The 25150-nt window shown below is 42.8% G+C and overlaps 1 protein-coding gene across 1 annotated transcript in view; it reads right to left on the reverse strand.

Annotated features, from left to right (window-relative positions):
- Positions 1-25150, reverse strand: part of LOC126518611 (cGMP-dependent protein kinase, isozyme 1-like) — a 648418-nt gene that overhangs the window by 424728 nt on the left and 198540 nt on the right. The window lies entirely within an intron of this gene.

A 25150-nucleotide genomic window follows, 5' to 3' on the forward strand; every position in this document is an offset into this window, starting at 1 on the left:
ACAATAATCGTCATCTATCCAAGCTGCCTGTCTTATATTTAACGCTGGCTGCCAGTTACTTCCAGGTCACACACGGCTTGCGCACGATTAGCTTAACATAGCATTCTTTACAGCAAAGTAGCAAGCACAGAGTTTTCCTAGAAAGAAAGTGAAAGTAGGGTCAATCCAGCGCGGTACACCAGTGGCCGAGGTCGCGGGTTCAATCCCGGCCGCAACAGCCACACTGCGATAGCGGTGGAAAGTAAAAACCATGCAAGTACCATGCATCGGGTGCACGTTATAGAAACATAGGTGGGCAACAATTATTCCGGGGCCCTCACTGCGGCGTTCCTCATAATCATATGGGGGCTTTATCACTTAAAACCCAAGAATTTCATTTTATATGCCAAGGTAGATTACGTGTGTTGTTGTTAGACACTTATGAGCCCCAAAGGCTGTAAACTGCCTTTAGAGTGATGATTCGGAACGTCTGCAATCGACTGTGTGGGCTCACTGCATGTCAACGCGGTTCGCAATTCCCAAGGAGCTATGAGACAGCGCCTCACACAAACTGCGTATCCCCAGAAAGGGTGGAGAAACGGCGTGTACATCCGCTATTTCAATCGCTTTTTCGCGCTACAATAACAACGCACTGTAGTGAGCCCCATTGCTATTTACTACGCGCCGAGGCAAGGGAGAGAGAAATGGTGACCTGTACAAAATAAGCAGATAGCTGCATTATAACACTAAGCACTCAAGTGAAGTCATCGATAACACTATCGTGCTCTAGCATGTTTATTGTAGTTTTCTGGAGTATGCACAATGAATCCTATGCCACCGCGATAAAGAACTTTGTACCTTCAATTCACTCTCGTTGAATAACTCTGCCGGCGAATTTTCGAACTGACGAAATGGCAAATGCGGTTATTTTTCTTACGTGTCCAATAAGAACTCAGGCATACCTTAGATATTGAAAGTATTTTCTCCGCTATATGCACAAACGATATGACAAGAGTTTAGGTCGGCGGTGGGCATGCGAGTGTGCGTTTAGAACGACAGAAAGCTGAGCTAGTTGGTAAGGATTCATAATGCAGAAAAGAGATGAGGCGTGCAGACAGGACACAAGAGTACAGAAGTGGACAACACGAACGCCGACTATCAACTGAAGGGAGCACTGAGGCTCCCCACTGCTACCTCAGTAAGTGAGCAATTTAAACTTTATGGAGGAGGATTAAAGTTTACCAAGGAATTTCCTCAGCGATGCGTAATTCAGTTTCTTGACATTTCCTTGGTCTTCGGACAAAATCACGTATGTTGACAGTACTCCCCAAGATCTTCGAAGCCGTTGTATAAACTTTCAATCCAAGCATTCCAAAGTAATAAAAAAATGAATTGCCATGTCATGCCTTAAGTCTTCCCTCACCAAATTCTGCACGCACAAAATGAGCGCAAGTTTTAATGCGCAGGTCCGGCGCCTATTCGAAGCAGGTTATCCTAGTGTTGCAGTGGCCACTGTGGCTGAGAGCCTAAAGAAGTCGGTTTCGGGGGGAGGAGGGGGGGGGAAGTGATTAGAGAAACCAGTAATAGCAAAAAAAGAGTAGTGGCAGTTCCGTACATTCATTCAGTGTCGCACAGGCCTAAAAAAGTTGCAAGTAGACACGATGTTAATGTTGCTTTCACTGCTCCCAATAAGCTAGGTAAGATATGCGCTGCCGTACAGAGGAAAAGGAGCAGGTAAAAGGCAAGAAAAGAACAGATATTTGTCCAGTAAGCACAATAAGAACAACAGTTTTACTGACTGTCGTATGGGTGTGGTTTATAAAATTCCACTTAGCTGTGGCCCTTTCTACGTAGGGCAAACGGGACGGTGTATCAATCAGAGGCTAATGGTACATAAAAGGTCGTTAACCTGTGGATCGCCTTCTAATCTTTCCCTACATTGCCAAGATTGTAACTGCACGCGAGAGTTAGATGAATGCGGGATATTGTACAGCCATAAGAATGAAGATACGCGTCTTATGGTAGAGGCATGGCATGTCTATAATGGTGGAAGTGCATGCGTGAGTCAGCCTTCGATTACTTCACATAAGGAAGAGATTAAGTGCCTTAACAGTTATCTCTCACGTAGACCAGCACATGTACCCGACTGACACGTGGTGATACCATTCCTGAGCTTGCGCAGATGAGTTTTGTGTCTTCTTTCTTTTTTCGCCTCAGTGCTCCCTTCAGTTGATTGTCGGAGTTCGTGTTGTCCACTTCTCTACTCTTGTGTCCTGTCTGCACGCCCCACCTCTTTTTTGCATTAAGAGTGTGCCTTTACCCTTTTAGCGAGTAGATGGCGCTTGCGCATGTTTAAACACGAGCTTGATTTATATTTCGTCACGATAACTGCTGTTATGAACTACGCTAAGCTGCAGCATATACATTATTTGCATCATTCTTTGTCCCCACGTGCATAATGAATTAGGTTGAGAGTGCACAAAATAACCCGAAGGCAGACGCTGTAGCAAGTGTTGCTGTGGCACCTTCGCATTAGCCATGTCTACCGTCGCTGCTGTTTTATTTGAAGTCCATTCAAAATAGTGGCATGGCATCGTATCCTGCTTGTCGTGCAACGTATGTGGAAAAGACGGCCTCTTTTAATAAAGGCTCGCGAAAGCCCTCAGGGAGATTTAACAATAGAAGTTCTAGGTAACATAACTACCGTTGTTACGTGGTTGGTGTCCATGCTTTTCGTAACGAACATACTTAGCTACTCGCTTACTAATTTGATTTCAATTGCCTTTTTTATTTTGTGATTCCTCTCTTCTTTCTTCTTGCCGAGTTATTCGGTGGTCGGCCCGCTCAGCGGCCATAACATCCCATTTTTAAAAGTTCATGAAGGAGAAGAAAATAGTAAAAAAATGTCACCTGTTAATATTAGGTTTTCCTCCCACAATTCTTGGTAGTTAAAATTTAAAGCACGTGCTATCCTACCCACAATGGTGGCAAGGGAGAATTTCGCGACAGCGAAATTTCTCCCTTGCGGATTTGGATTCTGTGCTCTTGTAGTTTTATTTTCATGCATAACGCTGTAGTTTATAGGAAGAGTCCGTCTTTACTGCTTCCTTTGCGCACGCATATTGTAAGCTACGTTATTTCTGCTCGTCTAATGGCATGCTTAACGTTGCCAGTAGGGGTTGTACAGGAAATTAGGGAGGTACATTCTGCATGCCTCTACTTGTATGTCTATACTAAGACACAGTAGCAGAAGCAAAACAAAAATTTCCCAGAAAACCGGTACGCAGTGCTGAGAACCCGAAGTGGCGGTAAATGCTGCGAGTGCAGTCGCTACCTGAAAGGAGTAGGAAACGCACTCAGCGTTAAGGCATTATTTATGACAGCCCTTTGAGTCATTTGAAGCCGATGCGAGAGTGCACGTCGCTCTGGAGGATTTTTTCTCTTCAGGTAGTGTGCGCGCGAGGTCCATTTACTCATCGCAAAACTAGAGCCTGGCGCAATCTCAAATTTCAAAGCGATTTCGTCGCTCTAGGATTTAACTGTGTGCAGCTTCAAGGAAGTGGGAATGAGTACGAGGCCTCCCCGGTAAGCGTAATCGATGCGCCATGGCAGAAGAGTTTCACTCAATGTGCACCCCCCTCCCAACTCGCTCAGGAACAAGAGGACCCACTATTCTGTCGAAAATGTCCTGGAAACTCGACGTAATTGAATCTCAGTGGTGGAGTGTATTCTTCTTTCACCAGGCACAAAGGCGTGCGCGAAACGGTGAGAGCCACGAAGCAAGCATGCGTCGCATCAAGCGATGAGAGGCGTGATGATTGAAAGGTCAGTATCGCTGACAGCATCAAGCACATGCATGCGAGGAAACAGGAGCACTCAAAGTGGAGGAACGCCTTCGCGGAGTTTGTCTCTGCACGTTATGATGCACGATGTGAAGATTATACATTGCATCGACAGAGCATCGTTCAGGCATATCATCAGGAACTTTGCGGTAACGCTTGAGGCCTTAAGAAAAGTCCGTCTTCTTCCGCGTCTATGTCTGTCTGCACTGGATATTCTGTAGTGTGAAAAAATAATAACAAGATTATCATGAATGTCTCCTAGTTACAACGGTGTCGCTTCTGCAGTGATCACGTCGGATTCAAGTTAATTAGCATAAATAGTTGCAAAAGAATGACTGGTGCTTAACTCCACAAAGCATACCAGGAATGCCATAGTGGAATACATTTCGTTACTTTCGGTCCCCTGTATAGATGTATAGCGCTCTTTACCTTTCATCCAGAGCCAGGTACTAAATGTATTCACTATGTACATGTCAGTTTTCTTATTCCATGAACGGCACTGCAATGAATTAAATATTCATTGCACATAATGGACACTGCGCTCGCCATGACCAGTCATTTCGAGCCGTTCTAAATGCTATACGTTTCTGTCACTACTCACAGGGTAGTGTCCCAGATAAAGGTACCCAAGGTTTTAAAAACGATGTAGTGTGCTAGTGGGCTGAAACCGACTCAGTGGTGCTGAGAATGGCGCGACATAGTCTGCGTTATTTTTTGTACTTGTAAGTCAGGTAATTATTGTAAGTGATTACCTTACTTTTTGAAATATTGGCTTCACCAAGAACGTGCAAATACGAAAGTTCAAGATCACATTTAACAATGCCCGACTGAAGTGTTTGCAACTAAGTACCATTTACGACGCTTCTTGTATTTGCCTTTAAAGAAAGTCCGCGAAATACAAAAACAAGCAGGTGACAGCGTCACTATTTCAGCGCTCCGAGACGACCGATCAAAAACGAAATCCGTTCGTCTCTGCAGCGCAGTCCGGGACGGGCTTGACGTTTCCGTAGGCCGCAAGATATGTTCCAGCAACTATCGCTAGTAAGATGTGATGACGAACGAATAGAAGAACCTCACAATTGCATTTTTCTTCCCGATTAAACAGTTCTGCGGTCGACTTTTGCTTAAGCCCGAGCTCTCTTAATCATTTTTTAGAGCGCAGTTCTTAGGCGCCCATTTGTGCGGCGAGCATCGGCGTTGGCCTCGACGTAACCGAGCGAACGAGCAGGACAGCGAAGGACGAAAGAGCGGACGTCGATTGTGAGATGAAAGATTCGAACGGGGGGCGGAAACCAAAGTGTGCCGCCGCTTCAATGACGTGCGCGCGGGAAAGTGGTGTCACGCGGACCCGCCCAACCGCTCGATGCGTACTTGTATCTGGTCTCAGCCGGACCACTCGTTTCGTACTATTGTCTGCTCGCCTCAGCTTTCGTTCGCGCTTGTTTCAATTGTGATGGTTTGAGGTTGTTTTTTACAAAGATGATTCTTAACCGAGGCGTCCTGGTTGAAACATTTTTGGAGACAGTGCCCCATATTTGATTTTGTACTACAATATGGACCCTGAATATAAGGACGCGGAGGCGACACCCAGTTCCTAATTCTCGTTGACATTAGAATGCGGCTACGCCACAATTGAAGAGAGCACACCAATATGATTATGCTCAGTGGGAATGACGTCGTCATCTTCGTAAGACATGGCACTCGTTAAGACCGAAGACGAAGAACGTAAACACAGCGCTGTCAGCAGATAAAGGAAAAAAAAAACGCGACATCTCGCACCTAGATAGCGGAGGCTAGGTTTTCGTACTGGCACGTGACTGCCGCAGTGGCTCGCCGCCAGTTGGTGTGGCGGCCACGTTGTAACGCCGGCGGCACCCGAGTAGCACGCGTCGTCTGTTCGCCGATGACGCCGTCGAAACACGGCGAGCGCGTCGAAACACGGCGCAGCACGAGTATGCGGCGCACGCGCTGCCTCTAGCATTCTCCCGATTAGCGAGGCAGTCGCGCCACACTTGGCTCGTTTGCAACGTGCCGCATGAAATAAATTGTCCGCGCTAGCCAATATATCTCGAAATGAAACCACGTATACACACTGTAAAAAATTTCCGTCATTATACGGAGGATTTCCGTCATTATACGGAGAACTGCAGGTAAAAATACGGAAACTATGTCATATTTCAAAAATACGGCAAAATCTGCCGTTAATATACGGGAAGTGCTCTCTGTTTTAAGCTTTACGGACATTTTCACTGTAATCATATAACGGCTATACATTGTTTAGGACGAAACAGACAGAATTCTGTATTTTTGTTATGCGAACACCCGTATTATGGTGAGAAAATTTAAGCTGTCTGAATGAGCGCTCGTACTCATAAAGTTTCAGCTAACAATATTTTATTGAACCCGCTAAGTGTACGCATTATGAAGATGCGTACAAACTGTGAGAGCTAGCCTTTTACCAAAAGCTGCAATAACAGATCGTATAAATATATATACGCATCTTCTATTCCGGTCGCAGTTTGCTGCGCATATGGGCCTTGTAACGCTGATCATATGCGCAAATATATGCGTGTTCTCGCAATGTTCTCAAATTAAGCGCTTTCTAGTTAATAATACAGCATATATGTTTAATTGAACGAAGAGCCGTGGGCATACGTGCATACGTAAACAAGCTTGCAGCATTCAGGTGCTGGTGCACTGGGAATGACATTGGTGCTCTATACGCCAAAAATTTTGCGCACTCTAAATCAGTACCGAAACGCAAGGAGTGGTATAATGGCCGTAACTGCGTTTACATCTTGCAACAAATGGTCTCGAACGGGATTGGCGCTGGATGTCTTTCACTTCGTGTACAAAACTCTGCACGCTGCGGCATCGAAGAAGTTGTCCTGTGTTTGGGTGCACGTATGCGCTTGGACACGGATCGCCTGCTTGCTCTCAACGGGTGTTCAACAGTCTACGCGTGCTCGTAACTTGCTCATGAGGTAAGCCCGTTTTAATCTCATTTGGTTTGCATGACGTAGGTGTTAAGATGATGTGTGGTAAGCCGGTGTCACGAACAGAAATATTGTTTCAAAAGACCACTATGCAACGTCTTAGGGCAAAAATGACGCATAAATGGGGAAAGGGATCACCCTATCTTGACAGATCGATTCCAGTGATAGCGCGATCGACTCGATCGCAATTTCCGTGAGGTACTTCTAACCTTTTGCTCACTCGCGTTAAAAGCGTAGAATAAAACTGCGTTCAGTTGCGCACTTGTATTGACGATTGTATTGGCTTGAGAGCATACTGTATCCGATACAAGAACTTCTGTTAAAATACGGAAATAAACGTTCGAGGCAACAGCAGTCGCTCACTACCTGTGATCGTTACTTTCTTGCTTGGGTGCACGTTTTAATTGTGACCAGAAAAAATATTTCTTTGCTCTGGCTGCTCTGCTGTGTTTCCTTGGTGCAGCTTTTTGCGGTGCAGCAAGACATGTTGCTTCGAATGATGTCTGGGCAGTCAAGGCAGTCGTGTCAGTAAGCAAGCAGTAAACGGGGTATCAGTGCGAAAAAATTTGGACATACAAGAGAAGCGAATGGTATCATCGTAGACTCTTTTATTTTACGAATAATTAAGTTGTATTACTAAAGCGGAGAGTGGATATGCATGAAAGTCAGATTGTATTGATACGCAGCAAAAACAAGGTAACTTATCATTACTAATCAATCCTTTTCTTTTACTGGAAGGCAAGTTGCTGTCGTGCTGGAGCTGACAAGTGGTCTGCTGCCTGCAATGGGTCCATCTCTCTCAAGTTATCGCGGTATTGTAGTTCTCAAAGTGAGTGGATTTTTTTTTTCTCTCTTAGCTATTTGCCACCTGAATCATGACCATCTACTTAGCTGTGTAGGTGATCACTGTTAGTGACATTGGAGTGCTGGTGGACAAGCACTCCTTTATGATTGCAACGCATATGACAGAGTGCAGCTGTGGCAGTATGCGAAGGTGTTAATGTATAAGCCAAATTAGGTTCTTTGAGGCAATATGTTGATATATTGATGACATTGGATTGTGGTCTAGCAGGCAAAAATGCTAAACAAGGAGAAGTAATTTTAATTTGCACTTGGTAAGATGTGCAAGCAATTCAGGCTGTTATACATGAAATGGGACATTTGTAGATGTCTTCTACAGTGCTGCAGTCCTGAATAGCTTCAGAGTTGAGTGATACCACTATAATTTCTTTGTAAAGCATGCAGCAGAGTTTTAGCATTGGGGGAGGCTGGCATCAACAGGCGTCTACTTACTGTGAAGTTCAAATGAGGTGTTACTGTTAGGGTGACTATATATAATTTAGGGTTTAATTATAATTTTGTGTGAGACAGACATAGTTTACCCATTTGGTTAAACAATAGAGATGTAATATCTATGTATACAAGTATTACGCATTCATTTATGCCATTTGGACAATGGCAGAAATGCATGGATAATACTTGTGCGCATAGACATTACATCACTATTGTTTAACCAAGTGGTGCCCCTGCATGCTAAATTTTACAGGGCTATTATTAAGTGATGCCAACTTTTGTAACATTAAGGCACCTTTTATATTATTACAGATTACCACCATTGTGTACCATCACAGTGTGATATTTACTCTATATGTATTTCACTTTGCTATAGAACCCTGCACAGTGGTGCATCATTAAATTTTTTTTTATAGTTTCTGGCCTCAGAATGCACTTCACGTTATATTCTTGTTTGCAACAAGACTATAATGCAGGTATCTATCTCTCCTTATATTTTGTGGCACTTCAAACTGCGGCGAACTAAACCACTGGGCAGCACTACTCGAATCCACTTGCGTGTGGAGCTGTCTTAAAACACACACAATGGATACATAATTGCTTTTTTAGTGCAAAACAATGGACACAAGAAAGACGACCAGAACAAGGCGCTACTCTCAACTGACATCACTTTATTGCGTCCCTCCTTTGTAGACAGCAGAATCTAGAAGAACATGCGCTGTGAACACCATGTGCAGGAACCACCAACATCTGATCACAAGAGCACACTCATGCGACAGAATCCAAAAAAACCATATTGAGCACTGTGCAAGGTTAAAGAAAGCACGCTAATGCACTGTGACCCCAATGACTGTATGAAGAAAGCTTCCAATAACTCTCTGGCGGTGGTATCACGGCTCTCTTTCAAAATCGCAGTGTCACGAAACATTGCGAACATAAGCGATCCATACCAACAGGCACAGGTTCCCATTTGGCTCAACATTGTAAAATATGGAAGTGCAAAGCCATGTTTCGTGATACTACGATTTTGAAAAAGTGCTGTGATACCACCGCCCGAGAGTTATCGGAAGCTTTCTTCATACTGTCATTGGGGTCACAGTGCATTAGTGTGCCTTCTTTAACCTTGTGCAGTGCTCAATATGGTTTTTTGGATCCCGTCGCATGAGTGCGCTTTTGTGATCAGTTGTTGGTGGTCCCTGCACATGGTGCTCACTGCGCATGTTCTTCTAGATTCTAATATCTATAAAGGAGTGACGCAATAAAGTGATGTCAAATGAGAGTAGCGCCTTGTGCTGGGGGGGGGTCGTCTTTCTTGTGTCCATTGTTTTGCGCCTAACAAAGTATTTATGGATTCACACCAACTAGCCCGCCAACACATTGTGCTGCGGGCACTTCTGAAGTACTGTCTGTCCAATAACCTCGGTGGCATGGAAGTGCCGTCCACTTCTATGCGTTGCGTTCTGTTTCATTGTGGCATCATATCACATGATAATCATAATGTGTATGTACTTTTTCTAAGAGACCCATATTCCTATCCTTGTGTTATATTTGCTGTCGCATTATTTATGTGCAAATGACCAGTGCTGCAAGTTCCATTTTATCTCAAGGTAAACTACTGGTACCTAAAGAGTTCTGTATATCAGAAAACCAAAGCCGAACTGCCGAACAGTACCAAGCAGCAGCCTTAGTACAGTGTCAAGTAGTCAGATTTTATTGGTCATGCAGAGGTGCACAGTATAACTCTTTATTACTTGCTGAACAATTAAGCTGTGTGAAAACTGAGTATTTATGTAGCTTGAATAACATGCTATTGGCCATTGTTCCTGCCCTCAGCAAATGTGGAAGATTATCACGGCATTTGTTTTTCTAACCCTTTTTCCTTATTACAATGGGATTACTGCATGTGTAAGTAGGAAACGGATCACATAGGCAATCAAAAGCCAACAATGTGTAAACTTGGAACATTGATTGTACAGTTTGATGACCCAGAATAAGTAGAAAAAACACCATAAATGATTGACAATTAACTGTTACTTGACACAGGCCTAGACCATACAGTAAGCATACTGTATGCTCATACGGTGTCACATCAATTAAAATTTTAGTGTAGCTTTACAGTGTACGCTTCTATTGTTGCATTCTGTCAGAGAGATGGTAATGGTTCGCGTGTCTAACAACTATACTGTCTATATACAGTAGTAAAAGTGTGCGAACTGTATTTTTTAATGATTTCATAGAATGTGTAGAACAATAAAGCCATACAATCAACGCACATTATGTGACTTTCTCTGCACATGTTGCAGGTTTAAAAAAGTATGGTGGAAGCTGTTGCCAAGGTTCCGACCAGAAAAGACAGCCGGTATAAAAGGGCCCACACCACTGATCTCTACTACAGGGGATAGACAGCACATCGAGGACCCTCGACTGAAGCCAACCTTGTCCCGGAAGTTGGTGCTTCACAACTTTGCGGCAGCACTTCGTTTGTACGGGTGTGTGGCATTTCTTCCCCAAACATGCCTGCCTGATGTGCCATAAACTACCCAAGCAGTGTTTCGAGGTGTCCAGAGTTTTTCATTTGCAGTGTCCACAGTGTCGCTAACATACGTGGCGTGCAACGGAAACACTGGTAAATGAGAAAAAACTTGATGTAAGAGAACACTATTGTATACTGGTTCAGATTGTCATAAAAACGCTTACCAGACATGTAGAGACCTCCTAAAATGTGAAAAACCACAAAGAAAATTTTTTCGGCAGCAATATTATCTGATCGCACGCACTAGTTAGTCCACCATTTTCCCTGCTTCCAGGACAAGCGACTGTATGACACCGCAATTCCACTGGCTTCACCTGCATCTAGTGCGGTGTGCTACATCCTGCAAAACATATTAGAAATCAGTGGTGCACAGTGTTTTCTGTCCCCTTTCTCGACGCCTACTGAACACATGGTAAACTGTTTCCAAAGCAGAAAAACAGAGGGAAAGGGCTCTGAACACATTGCATTTTAAAGTGGCTTGTGCTGGGTAACGCAAGTGCTGTGGCATAGCAGATTTGCACCAGGCAACCTGGGCGCCCAAAAAGGCTGCTGTTTACTTGCAAATGGCCAACGTATTGTGTGCATGCTGAACTTCTTTTTTTATTCTCATCGCTTATTTAGCTAGTGGAGACAGCTATCACAAGTGGAGAAGAAGCCTTGGAAGCATGAAACACTTCACAAAACCAGCTTCAATATATCGTGTCTGCATCACAATTTCATGGCTGCATGAGTGAACCCTCTGGTTAACATGTAAGAGTGTTCATGATGTTTGCCATGCATTATCCACTTTATTTACAGGTCAACCCTATGTTGAGATTTAAGCTGATGTTGCGTTTAGAGAAATTATGGCCGAGAGCCAGCTTTTGAGAATACAGATTGACCTCAACAGATTAAACGCCAGAACAAGTCGTTGAGGATTTCAGATCAAGAATCTTCAAAGGCCAGTTCATTTAGTGGTGTTAATATTCTCCTCAAAGTTGTTGATTGTTACGTTCATATGGTGCCCAAGCATTGCGGTAACTTCACTTGGAGTACATAGCAAGGGTGTATTCGACGTAAGCTGCTGGCTTTTTTCTGTGTTTTTAAAAACTGGTTTCTTGTTCAGTTTAAATTTTCCAATTTTGCATTGTTTATTAGGTGTTGTGTCCTGTTTACTTTTCCTGCAGCTTCTTAGTTAAACATCTAAATAGTGTACACAACTTGACCTTTTTCTTGATTTTCTAGATTACACGCCCTCGATGCAAAACAATTTCATTTCAAAACTGCTTGTACCGTACTGAAAGAATAACTTGAAGCAGCCATAGCCACCAATAACACGCAAGAGATGATTATGAAAATTGTAATATTGTTTTTTTGATCTACAGGGTATCTTAACTATCATGCACCAAGATTTAGAAATATGTAAATGCGATGTAACTAGACAAAATGAAGGTAATTTTGTTTGCCATCGCTTGGAGATACTCTGATTATTTTTTGCATTCTGCCTAATTACATAATTCTTAATTAGTTAATAAATATCTCAAAGATATAAAATAAATGTGTCAATGAAAAGTTGTAGAGCAATATGAAAGCCTCCTGATACACTTTCTTGTTACTGTTACTCATTGTGTGCTACATAAAAGTGTTTTTCCAAGGAATAAGCCTGCGAATACACATAAAGTGTCTTGAGTGGCCAGTCATGTGTCAGCTTTGTGGTGCAAAACCACGAATACAACTTCAATGGGTTCTTTTAAGAAAAAGACTTAGCTCAGAAAATAATCCTTCTTTATGCAGCCTGTGGAGACAAGGTTTCTTAGACATGGCCATGGCCCTCAAAGAAGATGCCGAGGCCACAGGCAGTTCCTCCAGTGACCGTGAAAAGGTCCCCTGGGGCACAAGTCTAATTTGGCACCCCTACCTTTCTCCTGCAACTTTTCTGTCTACTTAGCTAACCAGGTGGGTCAATGATGGCAAAGGGAAAAAAGAATGTACAGCTTCAAACATAGAACTTGCTCAAGCTCAATGCATTTTTGGTGTGAAGTTTTTCCCTTATCATTTATCAAAAAACGGGTAATAAGTATATGATATGGTCTTCATACAGGCACTTCTTTCCCACAGAGAATTAGCAGTAAAAAAAGCAGCTTATGAAGGCCTGAATATTAGCTAGGATGATGTGGCATAGATAGGATGATGATTATGAATGTTTCTGGTGAAGGTAGTGGTAGTAGAGTGAATAATCAGAGTTTATATATAGATTAAAAGACATTTCGTTTCAATGCCAGAATTTTAAATCATCCCAAATAATTATTGCGTTTGATAGTCTATGCACATTGAGTGACAGTGCTTCTTGATGCTTCCTTCTTGCTGACGCCATTCTTATGCTGCATAATTCACCTGTTTGAATTCCCTATTTCCCCCGTTCATGCAACTTTACATTCTTCATAAGAAACCTCGTAGATGAGTTCCAGAAACTTGCTGATGAGATTAGGGGGCGGCGTGCACCCCAGGCTTAGATATGCATTCAAGAGCCTCATATCTTGCAAATGTTAGAAATACTCCTGCTAAGCAAGTTCTTGGTGTCATACAAGGTTATTTGCGAATATGAATTTGCCTAAATTTAGAAAACAGTCAATCTAAAACATGTCAAGCGATATCGCTGACAATACACACACATTCCAACTCAACTAAATACAAATAAATATAGCACAAAATGCAGAATCATTGGCATGATGCCATTGTTTCAGTGGAATAAAATCTGTCCTGCGTTGTAAATCTGGAATCCTTTATAATCCAGAATACTAAATACCTCATGAGGGTTGTGACGTAAAATATGCATGTACTTATTCCACTTTTTTTTTTTACTTTAAGACCCGATAATGCTTAACCAGCAGTGAAAGAACTGAGATCACAGTACTTAATACTTTATATTGCTCCAGAAATCCGTTTCTCTACCGATCGCAGCATTTGACACTAACAATTTTTGACAGAAAACGTGAGACAGAAGGCACATAACACTTAGGGTGGTGCTATTCACTTTGATTGTTTGGGAAAAAAACCCATAATGTACATGTTATGGCCCTACATGTCATTATCTTTGAACTACAAAAAGGTAGGGGGTTCGCGTTTTGCAAAACTGCAGGGAGCTTTTTACTGTGTGCAATTAAAATTAGAAACCTTCACAGCTGATACTAAATGCATTCTCCACAGCTTTAGGTTATACAGGTGCACTACTTTACACAGAACACACACTTTTACCTCGTCACTGCCCACACTCTTAGGCAAAGTTACACCCTTTGGAGTGCCCCTTCTACCACACAACGATAATCGTCATCTGCCTTGATGCCTTTCCTTTCTTTAACGCTGCGAGCCCTGTACTTTCCAGTAATGAACGTCATGCGCGTTATCAGTATGATAGCATTCCCGACAGGAAAGTAGCGGGCGTGACGTTTTTAAGAAACGAAACGCCTCAAGGCAGATAAGAATTATTGTTGCGTGGCAGAAGGGGCACTCCAAAGGGTGTAACTGCCTAAGAGTGCAGGTGGTGATTCAGATTCTTCAAAGGTGTTTCATTGTATGGGATGGCACATCGCGCTTCACTTATTTGCAGAATATTGCATTCCAATTGTGTCATATGAGATAAATCCATTAGAGAGCTTTAACTTTCCCTAAATTTATTACAGCTGTGTACTGGTAAACTGGCAGCAGCTTGCAGTGCTTGTGGAAAAACAATTGTAACTGCCATATTATATGTAACTGCTAGTGCACACACATCGGCAGCAGCAATGGTTAGGGTACACTTGTTTCTTCTATTCTGGGGTATGTATCCTCCTCCAGAAAGTAGTTTTTTTCGTCTTCCTCTTCTACCATATTGGAATGTGAAATGGGGTGTAATTTTTAGGGTATACTCTTGCATAAACTTCATGAGCATTTATTCTTGTCTGTGCCACAGATCATTGTTGCTACGACTATAAGAGCAGGGTGTCTGTTTAAAGCACCCGTAGGGAACAATCTGTGAATACTTAACGAACAGTAAGAATAATGAATAATCGAATAATTTTTTAGTATTTTCAACAAATTTAGCTCTCTTTGCTTTCCACTGTGGTGTTTTTCAAGCTCTAATGTTGGCACAAGGTTTGACTGCAGGTTGTCATTTTGTGTGAAAGAGTGCACTTGTGCGCATAACACCTCATCGTCAACATCCTGCTGCACAGAATGTCATTAGCTTTCGTATGCATTGGTCACTATCGGTTGCTCCTTTGTTAATTGGAATGTAGCATTTATGTAAAACATATTTGATGTTCTAACAAAAAGCATTGTGCCCTCTTATCCCCTAATTCTCCTACTTGATGCCTAGTGTTATAATAGCATGGTTGACACCATGACAGTCAGTGTGGTGTATAATTGTGTCTGGTTGGGTGGGGGGTGCACATTAACTTAAGCAACTTTTCCAGACGACTTGAATCACTATTGTGGAATGCAGTTTTTTTTTTCAATCACTGTTACCAAGTTTCACTTTGGTTGTGGCAACAAGTATAATGTAGTTAGCTAGCACTCCTGCCAACACATATAATGTGCAGGCATCTCTGCTGAAAAAAGACCAGCTAATGGTTTGCCAGGAGCTAAGGTCCATTTAGACCATTAAATTTTGAGCTTACACCGGTGGCAATAACTGGTGAATGAAAGCACACCCAGGAGAACTGACCATAATATTTTCTTTCATTATAATAATGCTGAAGCTTTGAACTGCATTTGAACTGACTTGTTAAAAAAAATGACCCATTTCCTTGTTCAAGTAAGACAAAGGTTCCACAGGAAGACAGAAACTTGAAGCCGTCAACAGCAGCATGAATATATACAGCGCTCGACGTTTTGCAATCTTGCACATGGTTATCATATTGTCCATCCCATTTTTTTCCACAGGCTGTTTTTTACTGTGTTATGGTCATACCCAGTTTAATTTTAATGTCCCTATTTTTTAATATTAGGTTAATATATCATTTCTTCATCGGCTTTCAACAAAATATATATTCATAATGTGCCTTCATTTACCATTTACAGTGATCTTAACCAGACGCATCTTTATACAAAATTTATTTTCCTTAATTCTTCGTTTTCCTTTTCCAAAAGTGCAAACTGTTTATCTTGATACCTACTTTGCTTTCTGGGAAGATTAGGTCTACTGGATTAATGACTGCTTACATGTGTACATCGTTTTCTATTTTGGTCACCCCTAATCTTAGCAAGTACTGACAGCAGTGCTCATAACCACTCCATCACAATCACCACTACTAAGCACACCCTTCCTTCCTTTATTTTAACACTTTGGCTTCTCTTGACCTATTATATGCACCAGTTTCTTCTCCCCCAGTGAGGCTAGGGGCCAGTGAGCTATGCACAATCCAAAACAACACAACCAAGGAAAACATTTGCTACCCTAATGACAAGCACCCACGTCGAAATGTTGGCTACAACAACATCCCTTGTTCCAACAATGTTGGTCTACTTACGTGTTTTTCTAACACAGAAGTTACTGCTTTGTCGTGTTCTGTGATTATACTTTTTTGCCGCTTTCTTTAGGATTGATATTCACGAATACTATTTGTTTCTCCTAATAGCAGCAAATTTATCCTTGCAAGCGTTTGGGGTCAAGAACAACTTTCACCAGGAAGAAGTGCAAGACGAATGATTGAAGAAAATAAAGTTGCTTCTGTGGTCTAAGAACTTGAGGACTGAAATGTTGCACCTTTTTGTATATAGGCTATACAGTGCATTCATATCACAAAGTGCAAAGTGTTTTATCTCTGCAGCCATGTCAGTGTGTTGGCAAGACAATTTTCTCAGTGGTAACCTGCTGCTTTGGCTATGAGCTGCCTTCGTGACATTTGCATTAAAGGAGATGTACTATCGTGGACAAAAGTACCCTGGAAATGCGAGCATTGACCAAATTGCATTTCTGTTCAAGACCGCTGAAAACAGTGGGTCACATATGCACATTCCGAACGCAGATGTTAGCACGGCTGATCCCTGCAAATAGTGCACCATAAAATTCGGTCGACTCTCGCACTTCCTGGGCAATTTTGTCCCCGATGGCACATCCTTCGAACAATGGATATGCTCTGCAAGATGAAATACGGGAAGCACCGTTACTTTAACGGATATAGTACAGATTTAGCATACGGAGTCTTTCGTTTTCTGAATACGGCAAGCACCTGTATTTTAACGGTTGTAGTACAAATTCAGCATACAGTGTATTCCGTTTTCTATACGAGAAGCACCGTACTTTAACGGTTATAGTACAGATTCAGAATACAGAGTCTTCCGTTTTCTAGATACAGAAGCACTCGTATCTTGTATTCCGGTCTCTCTTTTACAGTTGTCCGTTCTACGGAAATGACCGTTCTTAATTTACGGAAGAGTGTTCGGTCACAAATTACCAGCAAATTTTCTGTAAAGTAAGGCAAATTTTTTTTACAGTGCAGCTGAGCTCAAATTTCGCATTAGGGAGTATCGTAATCGTGGGTGAATTTTTTGTTTTGTTGGCATGTGCGCTCGGGCTTCAACCACAAGTGGCGCGAATGATATGTTTATGGCACATGTACCTGTGGGTGGGCATCATGTTCAATCACCCGCTCGCCCAGCTTGCCGTGTTAATTCAGTTTATGGCACGTAACGTCGAAGCGCAACATACCTTCATCACCGCCGCTCGCCTGTGCGCCCAGTCGCGACGTGACACGTGAGTGGCATTAAAAAAAAGCATGCATACAACAAAGGGACCTGTTGACACAACGGCATCTGTTCATTTTGTCTTTCCAAGTCGAAAAGAATCCGCTTTACAAACTAGCAAAAGGCACATATGGTACTTGCCTCGAGCAGCGGGTGGCAATAGGAGAAAGGCCTCAAGGTTATACCCGTCTTGGCGCTGTGGAGGAAGACCAACTGCATCCACGATAATCAACACTTACCAGACGCTAAGGCAGACGGGGATGTTCGAGAAGTTAAAGCACAGGACTTCAGCTATAAGTGAAGACGTCGAGACAGACACCGTGGCGTTCATGGCTGCGGACCCTCATGTTACCGTTCGTAACGTACATGCAGGCGCACAGGTATCAAAGTCAACTGTCTGGAGGGTCATAAAAAGCGAGGCTTCATCTGTATCATCTTCAACTGCACCAGAAGTTAGAGGAAGATGATTACCAAAGCCGACTGGATTTCAGCAACTGGAATTTGATCGAGTGCAACGATGAGCCATGCTAATTCAACAACATCCAAAGAACGGAGGAAGCAAACTTTTTTCAGACACTCACAAGCCCATCTCCATAACGCCCATTATTGGAGCGAGAACAACCCGCACTGGTTGGCACAATCCCACCGCCAGTACCTGTGGTCATTTAATGTCTGGTGCGTAATTTTCGACAGCTGAATTATTGGTCCCGTCTTCTACGACCACCTGCTCGACGGACAGCGCTATCTCGACGGAATTTCTAAATGTGCAGTGGACAGTTTCTGCAATGACCTTCCCCTCAAGGGTCTTCGAGACGCATGGTTGCAGCATAATGGTGGGCCCCTCACAGCACTATTAAAGGTCGAGGCTGGATTAACAGGGCCTTCACGAGGACAGTGGATCTCTCGGCACGGACCATAGTCATGGCCTGCAAGGTCTCGGGACATGACCCCACTCCACTTTTTTTTGCGGGGATACGTCAAATACCGCATATATCGAACCGAGACCACCACACCAGACGTGCTAAAAAGTGAAATTGCCCATGTTTGCAGCGAAATTCCCGAAGATGTGGCCAGGAGTGCAGCGGAAGATGTTTTGAAGCGGTGTCAGTGCTGCATCGCTTCATAAGAAAACTTCTATGAGCATATCTTGCAATGTGGAAAGACTGAAGTGAGGCGCCTGTCAAGACTCATTTCGAAAAGCCTACACGTACACAGAGTATGTCCTTCATGACTCCTGCTGCGATTTCTGCCATGAATCTAATGCCGCAAGACGGCACCGAACCTGAAAGACCGGATGCCGCGGCTCCTCCGTATTTTGTTTTCGGCTAATTACCATAATGCATGGTTCGCTCTTCATGTTTCATTTTATCGCACATTTTGTAGCCTAATGTCCTGACTGTTATATTTGCAGTCGGTAAATAAATGCATGTTCTATTATTTGCACTCACAATTTAAGGCGGGCCCGCATGGAGCTTTCTTGTACGAGAAACACGAGCAGCCGTACTGCCCAAGTCGTGCTATCATAGGCACTTCCCGCGCCTGTTTCTGGCGCCCACGCACGCTTCACGTTTTCTCGTGCAAACAAAAAGGCTCCACGTGGGTTTGCTTCCAACAGATGCTTTACGTGACGCGCCAGCAGTATGTGGCGCATTCCTTGCGGCTACGGCAAACGCCAAGCCTGTTCCGGACAGCGCTGCAGAAACAAGGGGGTGTCATTTCCCGGTCGGTTGTTAGGGAGCTGTGAAGTAGTGGCGCTACAGGTGGTTGCATTTGTATTTCGCTGGTTTAGTTGCAAACGCTTCAGTAGGCTATTTTTAAATGTTATCTACAACTTTCATATTCGCAGTTTCTTCCTGCGGCCAATTTTTTTTTTTAATTGAGGCAATTAGTTTACAGTAACTAATTGAATTTGCGAAACGAAGAAAAGTACCGCAGACCACACGGCACGATCCTCAACACCACTGAGTTCATTCCAGCCAACTAGCACGCTCCATCCTTTTTAATACCTTGGTTACTTTAAGCTGAGACACCCTTTATATTGGTAAACCTTTTCACCTACCAGAGAGAATACACCTACCTCTCTGGAAAGTTGCGCACGAATATAAAGCGCACGTGCTGCCTTTGTCACTGGTGTTCTAGAGCAGGGAATAACACGGGTTCACAACACTGCAGAGGGCAGCATAGCTACGCCCAGGCAAAATTTAAAAAAAATTATAGCGGTCTACGTGCCAAAACCGCCATATGATTATGAGGCACGCCGTATGAAATTTCGACCACCTGGGGTTTTTTGACGTGCACCTAAGTCTAAGTACACGGGTGTTTTCGCATTTCGCGAACCATAAAAAGGCTGCCGCCGTGGCCGGGAGTCGATCCTGCGAGTAGGCCCAGGTAGCTTTCGTTAGAAAGGTCTACAGGAGGAACCTTGGGCAAACAATTATCTGCTACATTTCGTTCTCCATAGCTGGTGAAACCACTCGACTCGCCCTCAGTTTTAACGCGAGAGCGTTAACGGCCCCCGTGTCAGCGCCGGCGGCGTCGCCTTCGGAGGCGAAAGTTATCTCCAACCACGCATCCCGATCCACGCAGGCCCTCTGTGTAGCGCACAGGCGGTACAGAACTAATTGCATTTGTCAAACTAAAATGCGCCAGAAAATTCGTAAAGTACGGCTTACACAAAACCTACAAACATGTAGCATCGGATTGTAATTCGAATATACAAGAAAACATAATTCTACTAGGCGGAACCTCGAACCTATTTTAACTTGATAGCGTTTTCAAGCTGCCACTTGAGGTCGGTCTTAGTAGAGCAGTGCGGCCCGCTCGGTTCCTTGCAACGCCGTCAAAAAAAGGACCACAATGGTCGGCTTCGTGCATGGCATTCGCCGCCAAAGCTTCCAGGAAAACGGTTACATAAGCTGCATTTGGAGGGAAGCGTGATAAGCAGTCAGGGATTTTTTAATGCTATCGCGTTCCACTCTAAAAGGCGAAGCTTAAGCGTCCTCCAGTTTTTTAACTTTTTTTCAACGCTGCGGTCTTGGTTTCGGTGCCGTAGATTTGAACGCTTGTTCTTTCGGTTTCCCTCATGATGTTTCGACAGCGAGGTATTGGTGACTCCCCAGATTGGTTCCCAATTTTCCGTTTCAGCAAGCTTAACAAGAGAGGCTACATTAGCTGAGCCTTGAGAGTAAGATTGGGCCACCCGTGCCCCAAGCCAGGCACGCTGCGCAACTACCTCGGAGGAGAAGTTTTCTTGCAGTACTGTCTTCTGCCAAAACTTAGAATTGCTGTATATGGCTCCAGCAGGGAGCCAGATTTGGGCTTCTGTTTTCCACGTGCCGCTCCGTTACTATTCTCCAAGCGCAGACACGTGTAACTCCGAATAGCTGCAGAGAATCTCCCCTAATAGTGGCAACATGGCAGCGCCCATACCGTGCTGACCGCCCGCTTCGATCCGCATTTTCAAGTGTTACTGGCTCTCCGCCCTGCCAGCAAGAAACAAGCGGCAAAATCCGTTATCACTGTTTCATGTCATGCTTAGCTCAAATCATTAGGTATGTTTTGTCGTAATTAGTGAGATCGGCTGTTTGTTTTTACGCTGCCATGACTACGGACACGGCACGGAGCCGCAAAACTGGTTTGATTTCTAGTTAGCGGATGTCACCACAGTATTTGCATTGGTGATGCGTTGACGATGCGGAAAGCTATAAAACCTTAATTGTTCACTGCATCATTAATTTACTACCCTGATCTTAATGAGAGCAGCATTCCGGGCAAGTTCTAGCATGATCTAGCCTGATCTACCCTGATCTACCCTGATCTAGCATGGTACCCTACCCTGCATGGTCTACCCTGATCTTGCATGGTAAGTGATGACGGTAGCGAGAAAACGCCAAGTAGACGCCAAATAGACGCTGAGCAGACGCTGTGGCGCAGGTGAACATTTGTAAGGACATTCGCCCGTACTACTTGCTAAAGATCGGGGCTGCAAGGTAACTGCAGGGAGAGCGTATAGGTAAAGCGAAGCCCTGCTGTCGCAGCTTATAGCTACGGTGTCAAAAGTTTTTTTGCGCCAATCCACCAACCATGGAGCGTGCAACATGATAGCAAGCAGACGCTGAGCAGACGACGCGCGCAGATGAGCACATCTAGAGGGGCCTTCGGCCTTCCTATTGGCTAAGAATTCGTGTAAGATTCCACAGTGCTGCAACCAGCTTGTGAGGTCGATCCCCGCTGTAATACATCTGTGGTCTTGACGGTATAATAAATGAAATAGCTCCTGCATCAACGAGAGGCGGCTTCATTCCATAAATGTGGATTGCAAGATGGCGGACCTATGCCAAACGTTGGCTCCCAGCAGGAGCCATATTCAAATTCAAATTCTTTATTTTCCAAAACAAGTTTTGTGGTTGACAGGTCTAAAAGCTGCGGTCTGCAGCTTGACAGAGGCCCGGACACCATATTCAAGGCAGGGCTTGACCTCGACGTGAATGTCGAAGCGTTAAACAAAAACGTATGGAACAGAAAATAACAGTTCATCAGAATAAGAATATATATATGAATTCACATATGTATACACAGAAACACATATAATACATCTGGAAAAGATATCACATTCTAAAAACACTACAATGTGAAATACAAGCAGACGCAGGAGTATTTAGCTTCTGTTAAAAAGAAAAAAACAAGAATTATGAATGTACGTAGCTTCACGATAATAGTGGTAGGTATGATTTTTTTTTTAAGAAAAGAGCTGTTGAAGTAATGCTAGTGTGGGCTTTACTATATCTTTGTATTTATTGAGGATTAACGGAAGATTATTCGTTATTTATTTATTAATACTGTCAGCCTCATTCACGGGCTGTAACAGGAGTGGAAAAAACAAAACGAAACTGAACAGCAAAATAAGTGAAAAACTGCCGTTTGTTAAAAGTGCGGGAATGTGGAACTATCCAAAGTCAAGCGAACGTGCACGAACATTGGTATTTTGCTGAAACAGTGCCATTGTACTAATAAAGTTTTTAAAAGTGGGTGAAGTCACATAGAACGAACGTAAACACGAAATTCATACATATATTGTATTTTCATAATGTTGTACAACCTAAAATAATATTCCGTGGAAGCTAAATGATCAATATTTGCGATATTGCGAACAACTTTCTTTTGTGATAAACAAATCCTCGTAATATTCCTTTGTGTAGTGCTCAACCAAACGAGACTACAGTAATTAATATGGGAAGCGAACAATGCAGAATAAATTTGTTTTTTGGCTTCCACTGGGAGAATTGCACGGCAACGCGATAGAGCTCCTGTGGTCATTGACAGTTTTTTGCATAAGTTGTCAACATGCGAATCCCATGTGAGATTAGAGCTAAATGTTACTCCGAGAATTTTATGTTCATTGACGATATCGATCCTGTGCGCGTCGCAGTATATAACCTGTTCTAAATTAATTACTTTATTTTTTGCACGGAAGAAAAGTACTTTGGTTTTAGCTGGGTTAATCTTGAGGCAGTTAGAATTTGATCAGAATACGAGCTTCTCAAGGACCTGATTACATCTTGACGCTAGATCGGCTTCATCAGTTCCGGAGAGTAGGATAGTGCTATCATCGGCATATATGATAAATTTTGAGCTTGTGTCAATACGGACAATATCGTGTATGTATACGTTAAACAAAAGAGGACCTAAAATACTGCCTTGAGGTAGACCACATTTTATATGGAGGCGAGATGAATGGTAATCGCGAATGTACACACTGAGTCCTGTTGGCTAAGTACGAACGGAATAGTTCGAGCTGCTTGCCACGAACCCCGTAGTCCGAGAGTTTTAGTATAAGTATGTTATGGTTAAGTGAATCGAATGCCCTACTGTAATCTACGAAAAGACCGAGAGGTATAGAAAAAAATAGGTATCACAGATATTGGCCTGTAATTTTTTGTCTCATTTTTATTGCCTCCCTTGTAAATGACTGTTACCTTGGATCGTTTCAGTACGTCAGGAATTTGACCTGATCGGATAGCGAGATTGAATATGTGAGCGAGCGCAGGTGTAATGCATTAGATAACACATTTTACGGGCTTTATTTGTAGGTTGTCTATATCTAAAGCCTTGCTGTTCTTTAGACCTAGAAATGTTCGATTAACTTCAGCTTCACTTCTATTCACTTATTTTTCACCCTCTCGTGCCTTATCTTCTTTGAAGCTAACCCCTTTATCCATACGCCGTCACATTGAGTCATTGAAGTTTCTGCATGGCATCGTCAATTTTTCTTATCGTGTCTCACATCCCGTATATATTCCTTGAAACATTCCTCGGTCAAGTAGAAGTCACCATAGCCTTAATATTAAGCCTTACTTTGCTCGATCTAATAAATTTAAATACAGCTTTTTCCCACGTACTATTGAATTCTGGAACTTAATTCCCGGAACAATTTGGTCACTGCCATTAAACGATTTCCTGTTAAATGTTAACCACACCTGGTTTCATGTATTTTCTTGTTGTTACAGTGTATTTACTCATTCTCGTTTTTGTACTGACTCTCAATGTTGCTGCTATTTTGAGTTTCATTTGTGTCATCTGCCTTATTTCTTGTGAATTTTTAAGATGTTGTTTATCTGTTTTTTTTTGTATGACTTTTTTTTTGTCTAACCCACTCCTGCAATAGCCCCATAAAGGGGCTGCAGTATGTATAAATAAAATGTTTTAAAATATCATGCAGAGCAAAGCTCTCAGAAGGGCAATTGCTTGACGGTCTGATAACCTGTAGGTTACTATCTGGAAGAGCGTGTTCTAGAAACGCTTGGTTGAAATGATCAGCAAGCGCCTGACCGACTATTTCACGGTTATTGTGCGTTAACTTTGAGGGCGTTCCCGTTTTACTTTCGCGACTGAGAAGCCTGTTTAGCGCTTTCCATGCAGCGTCGGGTTGCTGTTTCTTTATATCAGAAAACAACCGCTGATAATATCGTAACTTTGCCGACCTAAGCTCGGCGCTCAGTTTATTTCTTAAAGTTTTAAAATCTTTCAAGTCAGACGGCGCTCTTGTACGTAAGAAGGTGTAAAATAATCGATTTTTCTTATTGATAGCTTTCCTGTGGTCAGGAGTAACCCAAGGTGTTCTTATTCTTTTTGATGGTTTGAAACTTGTAAAAGGAAAATGTATAGGTATATTCGCTGAAAAATTTCAATGAACTTAGAATTTCCATCATTGACCTTTTTTTTTTTATTTTGAAGATAAAAGACCAATCCTGAGCACTGATGTCACGCTTAAATAAAAGTAAAGCATCGTCTGATACATACTGCACTGTGATTGCGTCCCTTCGACTATTCTTGTGAACTTTGGGGGGGAAGAAAATCATGAAGATTGGGCAGTGGTCACTTATGTCAGAGGCTATGTTCCTGCATCAGCGACTCTAGTTTCCGCATTGGTAATAAACAAATCAAGTGACGATGAAGTTAGTACAGTGATGCGTGTCGGTGTAGTGATTATATTCACAAAGCCCGTGGAAGAAATGGTGTTGTTTAAATCTTGAGCGCAAGTGCTAGCGTGAAGGGTATTTATATTAAAGTCTGCACCATAAATGAGCTTCAGACTATTTGAGGAAACAAATTGCAAGAAGCTTTCGAAAAAGTTCATAAAGTGCCCAAAATTCCCATTTAGTGGGCGGTAAACGGCAGTAATGACATCAGCGTTTCGTTTCAGTGTTAGTACCTCGTAATCGGTTGTAATGCATGTATAATCTGAAGTTACTTCATATTCTTCAGAAGCTTTTACATAAATAGCGACGCCACCACCCCTACGATTA

The sequence above is a fragment of the Dermacentor andersoni genome, chromosome 1, assembly GCF_023375885.2.
Source record: "Dermacentor andersoni chromosome 1, qqDerAnde1_hic_scaffold, whole genome shotgun sequence".
In the NCBI taxonomy this organism is placed as follows: domain Eukaryota; kingdom Metazoa; phylum Arthropoda; class Arachnida; order Ixodida; family Ixodidae; genus Dermacentor; species Dermacentor andersoni.